Here is a 7101-nt window from a genome sequence, read left to right on the forward strand (position 1 = left end):
AACGGTCGGGAATGCAGGAGATGGAGAGTCAGGGGCAAATTGCTCAGAGGAGGGCAGGTGATGCCTGGAAAGAGGGAGGTAGGGTGTGAGGGTAGGCCCACCATGGTAGGTGGGAGAGACAGGCCCTGGTCACCTGGGTAACCTGGCGGAGAAGAAGGTGTCTGGGACAAGGTGGTGAGCAAGAGAAACAGAGCCCTTGGAGGGTGTGCAGGACAGAACCAGAACACGGGGGAAGCAGAGACGGTCACAGAAGCCCCGCCGTGCTCCTTTCTGGTGTGTAACAGCGGTTGTTACATGAGCCCATGGCTGCCACCTTCATCAAGCCGCTGCTGGTCCCATCACTCCCAACAGGTCCTCTGTGGTCGGCTGCAGTAACCCGGCGAGCAAGGTGTTGACACTCCCAGACTTCTTTCACCAGCTCGTTTTCCTTTGTTTTCTGTCTCATTTGTACCATATGAAAATGTTTGTATTGGAATGAGAGTTGACTACAGTGGAAGTGAAAAGAGTCCCGTTGCATATTCTTGCTGCACAGACAGAGAAATATTTACTTTCATCAAAGGCACAGCATGACCAAAAAGCCAATTTCCCTCAGACACTGTCTCAGTGAATTGTGCAGTATTAGAACCAGACAAGACCCAATGCCTACACTGTACAGACGGGGACACTGAGGACCAAGGAAATCACAGAAATTCCCTGAAGTTAAATTTTCAAGGCATAGGAGTAGTCAGTGGCCGAGCAAGAACTTCTAATTGGGAGACACCTACAGTGGGGTCTATGGACAGCAGGTGCCTTCTCATGTCGAAGCAGCTTTCCTAAACATACTCACCTGTCCCTACCACCCCTTAAGCTCCAAATGGAGATTCCCACCTGCTCCCTGGCCACCTGCAAGGATTTGTCTGGTCTTGTTCCTTCTCTGCAGGACCACTGGTAAAAAAGTTACCCACTACCCACTGGGTCAGGGAGCCCTTGGGGCAGAACCAGCTCAGTGCACAGGGTCAGGCCTGGGCAGAAGGTTGGGTCAGAAACAAACCTAGAGATGTGATGTGAGGCCAGGCTCCTGAGGTCAAAAGAAGATAGAACAGAGTGGTTGTGTTCTCTAAGTAATGAAGCCCAGAGCCTTGGTGAGATCAGAGGTTGAGCTGGGAAGGACAGCCAAAAAAGCAACATCTGGACATAAGCCCAGGCTGAAATGGTGGATGGTCCCAAGGCTGAGGTCTTCCTGGCAGAGCCGCCAATCGAATAGTCCCTATGAACCATGCCCAAGTATATTCACTGAAACCTGCGTGGCTGATGGAGCCAGTTGATTCTGTACAAAGAGTGGCCAGAAGACTACCAGCCACACCCGGACCCTCCCGGGTGAAAGCACCTTCAGGTCCTGCCCAGGCACCCTGGCAATGAAGAGCAGATGTGCCCACGTGGGTCCAGGTCCTCTAGGAAAGGGACTATTAATCTGGAGGACAGGGAAGAAGGGGGAGAAATGGCTTATATCTGGCATCAAATTACTGGAAAGGATACTTTGTCGCTCAAGTGAGAACCACTGCCACCTGGTCCTGCTCGAGGGACAGATGCAAACAACACATTTTCTAATTATTTCCCGAATCTTTGGCATATTACAAACTCACGATTCTGCTTCCTTGGGGATAACAGGAGCACCGCATTCAATAAAATCAATAAAGATTCATTGAACTCGGTAGGTGAGCTGCTCGGGAGCCCAGGAATAGTCTTGTCAGGATAGTAGGTACCTGGTCATCAAGATAAGCCTCTGAATAGCCCAAAGGAAATATCTCAAAAAGAGATGGGGAAGAAGACCAGCAGGCAATCCAAGGTTGGCCCAATTGCTGCTCGTCCTGGGGGAGCCCAAGTCTCTCCTGCAAGACAACCAGTCTACTCGAGAGCAAGATGCTGTCAGGACTGCTTCCTCGTCATAGAGGCAACCTTGCAGAGGTCTTCCTCTTTCCTCAGAGATTCCAATTCAGCACATGCTTTCCTGTGAGAAATTCTCCAGTCCCTTACAATTATATTTTAAACACCCAGTCATAGGAAAAAAGTCCATACATAGACTAACATACATGTTTAAACTACAGTATTCTCACTTGAGTGTACAAAATGTACATTCATTTGCCAATCCTTCAGTGGAAGTCCTCTTCAAAGTTTGCATTTTCTTTCTTGCACATGCCACACCCATATTGAGGTTTATAATGTAGAGCAAGGAATTAAAGGCACCTGCTCAGTAACATGAGTGCACACCCTTCCATTTATCCCCAACTGACAACTGTTATTCACTCTTATAATTCAGCAGCATCTCACCTTGATCTGGTTTTACAAAACTCTAAACTTAGTTTTCTGGCAGATAGCAATGCCATTTCCATGTTTATCTTTTATTGATTTATAGCATCTTTAATTACATTGTGTGAATATAAAACAGACATAAACTGTTGGCCTTGGGCGATCACACCCCTTGCGTGTCACCTGGAGTGTACCAGTGACAGGTAAGTTAGCCGTAAGCCTGAGAGGGCCATGCTGCGGGCATCCTGTGGTTACAGTGGGTCTGGAGAACACCCTCTGACCTGAAAGTCTATTCAATGGGGCAGTTAGGGCCCTCGTCCTGGACACTGACTTTCTCTGATGTCCTGGCCTTCAATCTGCTCAGCAACTCATGACATTCTTAATCATGTTTGGGAATAAAAAATATTAGCTAATGGCATTCAGAACTGAAGCACTTGCTGAGAGGCATGTGGAGATTTTATCTGGCTTTGTGGCCAAATACATTTGCTAACTGAAGAACATTTATGGAAGTGAAGGCCTGGGGCTCCAACAGCCCAAGCGGGTCAGAGGTCTGTTATCAGGCACCGGTCCTTGACTATCTGGCCGCGGGCAAAAGGAGAACAGGACAGAGGACTAAAGTCCAGTTCTGAAGAGGTAGGGAGACTGACGCATCCATCCATACAGGTAGACACAAGGTCAGAGCCAGGGCTGCCAGAGGTCTGGGGTCACATTCGGCTTCAGGTGGAGGACAAGACGCAGAGGCCACATCCAGATCTGGGTCTCATGCTTCGCCCTCGGGAGTTCAGAGGCGAGCTCTTCAGAAACCGGTTGGGTTTGGAGGTATACAATCTTACATAATAGCTTTAATGAATTCTTCATCCACAGTGTATTGCGTCCTATTTCCCTGCTTGAAATTAGAGAAACAGAAAGACTGCCTGCTGATTGGAGAAGGCAAAATTTACTGTCCTTCCAACTGGATTTATTATTACCTGTCCAGAGTACAGGAAGTGCACACACTACTGATTTTTTTTTTTTTTTAATTGAGCTGTAGAGGCTGCCTGAGACCCAAAGTCTATATGAGCTGGAGCACTGGGATGAACACAGCACCTCAGCTGCCCTCTTGGCTTAAAGGCACATGATTGCTGCAACACCTCCCTTCATGCCTCTGATACAAGTGTGGCCTCTGACTATTATTTTCGGTAGGTTAACACTCAATCCTTCTGCACCCAAAAGATGGGTAGTTGAAATTTGGATTGTTGTGTTAATGTTCACTTACTTATAATATGCATGCTATTGTTATTGCCATGGCACAAAAATTTCCTGTAGACACAGAAGTCCACCAGTGCAACAAAACTTGTCCCAAGTCAGGCTGTTTGTGAAGTGACTATTCAGGGCAGCTTGCTCATAACCAACTCTCCTTTCCAGTGTAAAGTAAATGCTGGTTGTTTTTTCATGTTTGATTGGTTGTTTTTTGGTTTAACTCTCATGATTGTTAGAAGGAAAGTAAACATATGGTAAAAAGAACACGCTGTTTATTTTTGGATTGACATTTCAAATACATATTTCTATATCCAGATGCCAATTTAAGATTATTCTAAGAAGCATCAAAAATATAATCTTGAAAATGCAAAAGGACTAGATTATACTACACAATAATCAAGTTACTGTCATTTTATTTATTTATTTATTTATTTATTATTTATTTTTCATTTTATCATAAATGTAAGATCTTGAAGTAAATACTCCTATAGGAAACAGGTTTATCAGTTTAATTTTAAATTCAAATTCAGTTTGTAAGGTCATGATACAATATTTGTTCCAAACACTTTTCTGAAAGGGACCCTAAGAGAAACAACCAGCCTTAGGAAGCCCTGAGCAAGGAAGAGGTTGAAATCATCATGGTGTGGCATGCCAACACTTTATAGCTATTAAATAAATATGACTCCCTTGAATGACCTAATTAGTGGATTAATAGAATTTGGTCAGGGAAAAGTTAGCCTGAAAGGCTGAGATTCAAAATACTTCTTGTCTGGCAAAGAACTACATTTCAGATCCTCGTGCCCACAAATGACCAGCTTGCAACCTAAACACGTAACCTTAGTATGAGCTGGTCATGTACCTCAAAACTATCAAAATAGCATCCTTTTATTTCAGATTTTGATTTTTGTCCTCCATTCCTGATATGAGAAATAATCCAACCAGGAATCATTATTCCCCTAACAAAGTCCTGGGTGCTCACATTCATCTGAAGTGAATAAACACTGGGTGTTACCCTGCTCCTCAGTTTTATAATCTATAAACAACAGCCGCTGTGAAGGCATGCATTCCAGTGGAGAAATGGTGCCCTCTGTACATTTTCTGACTGTTTTACATCTGTGGTTTCATCATTATGAAAGAGAGAGCTGCCTTAGTCAGAACATGAGGACAGCTGAAGAATTCTCCCCACATCTTGCCAGTCCCTCAGAGCACTGTTTTTGGTCATTTTTATTATTCACAATTGTACAATATTCCCACATATGAAGTGAAGGCTCCTTTGGTTTGGGGAGTTCATGTATGACTGTTTGGACCCATCCTGTCATGCCCGGAGTAGATGTGGTATGACTTTCCTTCTGTTGTTTCGAACCACACACCAGCGCACTTGGCTAGGGGCGGGGTCCGGCAGAGAGGGCAGGTTAGCGCATCTACCAAGCTGGTGCTAGGTGCCCCCGCCCCTGTTCTCCCGAATGATGCCTGCAAAGCTGTGCTCCGTGGCTTCTATCCACAGAGTTCTGAGTCTCTCTCTTTCCCCTCATGGCCTTTATGACATCACCTTGTCATGACCGTAACTTGCTCACCTGAAGCTCTATAGCTCTGTCTTCATTTTTGGGTTAGCAGAGCTTAAAGACAAAAGTATATAAAAAGCAACTAGAAGTCTAAGTGGTGAAGAAACATAATTATTCCCTTGACAGTTGCTGCTAGTCTGGTTTTTTTTAAAAAGCCTTCAAAAAATTTTTAAAAAATTTAAAAGCCTTCACTTAGAAATAGAATTGACTTGATTTCACCCACCAATGCTAATTTCTTGTGTTATTTTGTATCTATTAGCAAAAGATACAGGTCTTCCTCTTCCTTCCTTTGGGATGAAAAAGTGAAAATGCTGAAACCAGTAGACCTCGGTGGAGTCTTACAGAAGTTACTCAGGAGGGGATCCCTGGGTGGCGCAGCGGTTTGGCGCCTGCCTTTGGCCCAGGGCACGATCCTGGAGACCCAGGATCGAATCCCACATCAGGCTCCCGGTGCATGGAGCCTGCTTCTCCCTCTGCCTGTGTCTCTGCCTCTCTCTCTCTCTCTCTCTCTCTCCGTGACTGTCATAAATAAATAAAAAAAATATATATATATATATAAAAATAATTAAAAAAAAGAAGTTACTCAGGAAATTCCTAGCGTGTCCCCCCCCCTTGAGCTTCTAATTTCCAATTCCCCTTCTATTTAATTTCATATCACTCACTGGGTCTGTGTGATACATGTCGGGCACCTTTGTAGTGTCAGAGTATTTCCTGTGCTGTGTGTATCCAAAGCACACACACTGTGCACTTCTTGAGATTCCCCAGTGACGGCATCCAGGAGAAAGCTTTCCAGCCTAGAGCATTGTGAGGATTTGAACCTCACTTAGAGGGATGAGCTGCTACAATTTAAGAGCTCAGAAACAGTATTTTCCAAAGCTGAGATTCTTACTTAATGCTAGGACAATTCAAAACAAGACCTGCATCGTAAAGTATTTGGGGAATGATTAATCAGCATTGTATCTATCCCAGATTTCGGTCGTGTGTATGTGTGTGTGTGTTTATAAAAAGCAAAAGGGATTAACTTCTTTTGTGAGCCATTTATCCCTTGCATAATGGGGCCAATGTGCATCACAACTATTGCTTTGTTATTATATCATATTCTCCTTCTTTTTGTTCCAACGTGTATTCCTATGCAGATAAGGACAGTGTCTCTTATTTTTTTCAGACATGGATGATCCATTTCATTTCCCTGAATTATCATCCAGAAAAGGTAAACTCTCACTAACATGCCTTTTAGCCAACTTGGTGCTACTCAGATCACAGTCAGGGTTAAATATATTAATATATTATATTCATGTTCAGAATAGGAAAGTCTAAAAAGTTTAATGGTATACTGAAATTAAGGAGAATCTATAAAGCTGTATATGTTCTCAGCCTCAAGAAATAGGTTCAAATTTGCTGATGAGAGCTTTCCATGGGGAAACAGATACCATGAGAATTGAGCCTGAGTTAAAGTCAAATCCTATTTTATCAATTTCTTGGATATATTGTACCATCATTAAAGATTTCCAAGAAAAAGGGATCCCTGGGTGGCGCAGCGGTTTGGCGCCTGCCTTTGGCCCAGGGCGCGATCCTGGAGACCCAGGATCGAATCCCACGTCGGGCTCCCGGTGCATGGAGCCTGCTTCTCCCTCTGCCTGTGTCTCTGCCTCTCTCTCTCTCTCTCTCTCTCTGTGAGACTATCATAATAAATAAAAATTTATTAAAAAAAAAAAGATTTCCAAGAAATGGACCTTCTCTCTGGTCCCACTCAGCCTATTTAGCTGATTGCAAACCAGGTGGGTGGGCTCTCATCTCTGGTGTCTTCTAGAGCAGTGAGCTCCCTTTTTCCCATCCCCAGTGATGGGATCTCTCATCCCCAGACTGCACTTTGATGTCTTCAATTTTGAGCTGGAACCTGCAAGTACTACTATGAAGACATTTTGTGGAGGAAACTCTGAGGCAAAGTTTACAAAGTTTACAAGGACAGAATGTCAAACTTTCAAGAATATTAAAGTCAGTCTGAGCGTGGCAA

The sequence above is a fragment of the Canis aureus genome, chromosome 12, assembly GCF_053574225.1.
Source record: "Canis aureus isolate CA01 chromosome 12, VMU_Caureus_v.1.0, whole genome shotgun sequence".
NCBI classification, from domain to species: domain Eukaryota; kingdom Metazoa; phylum Chordata; class Mammalia; order Carnivora; family Canidae; genus Canis; species Canis aureus.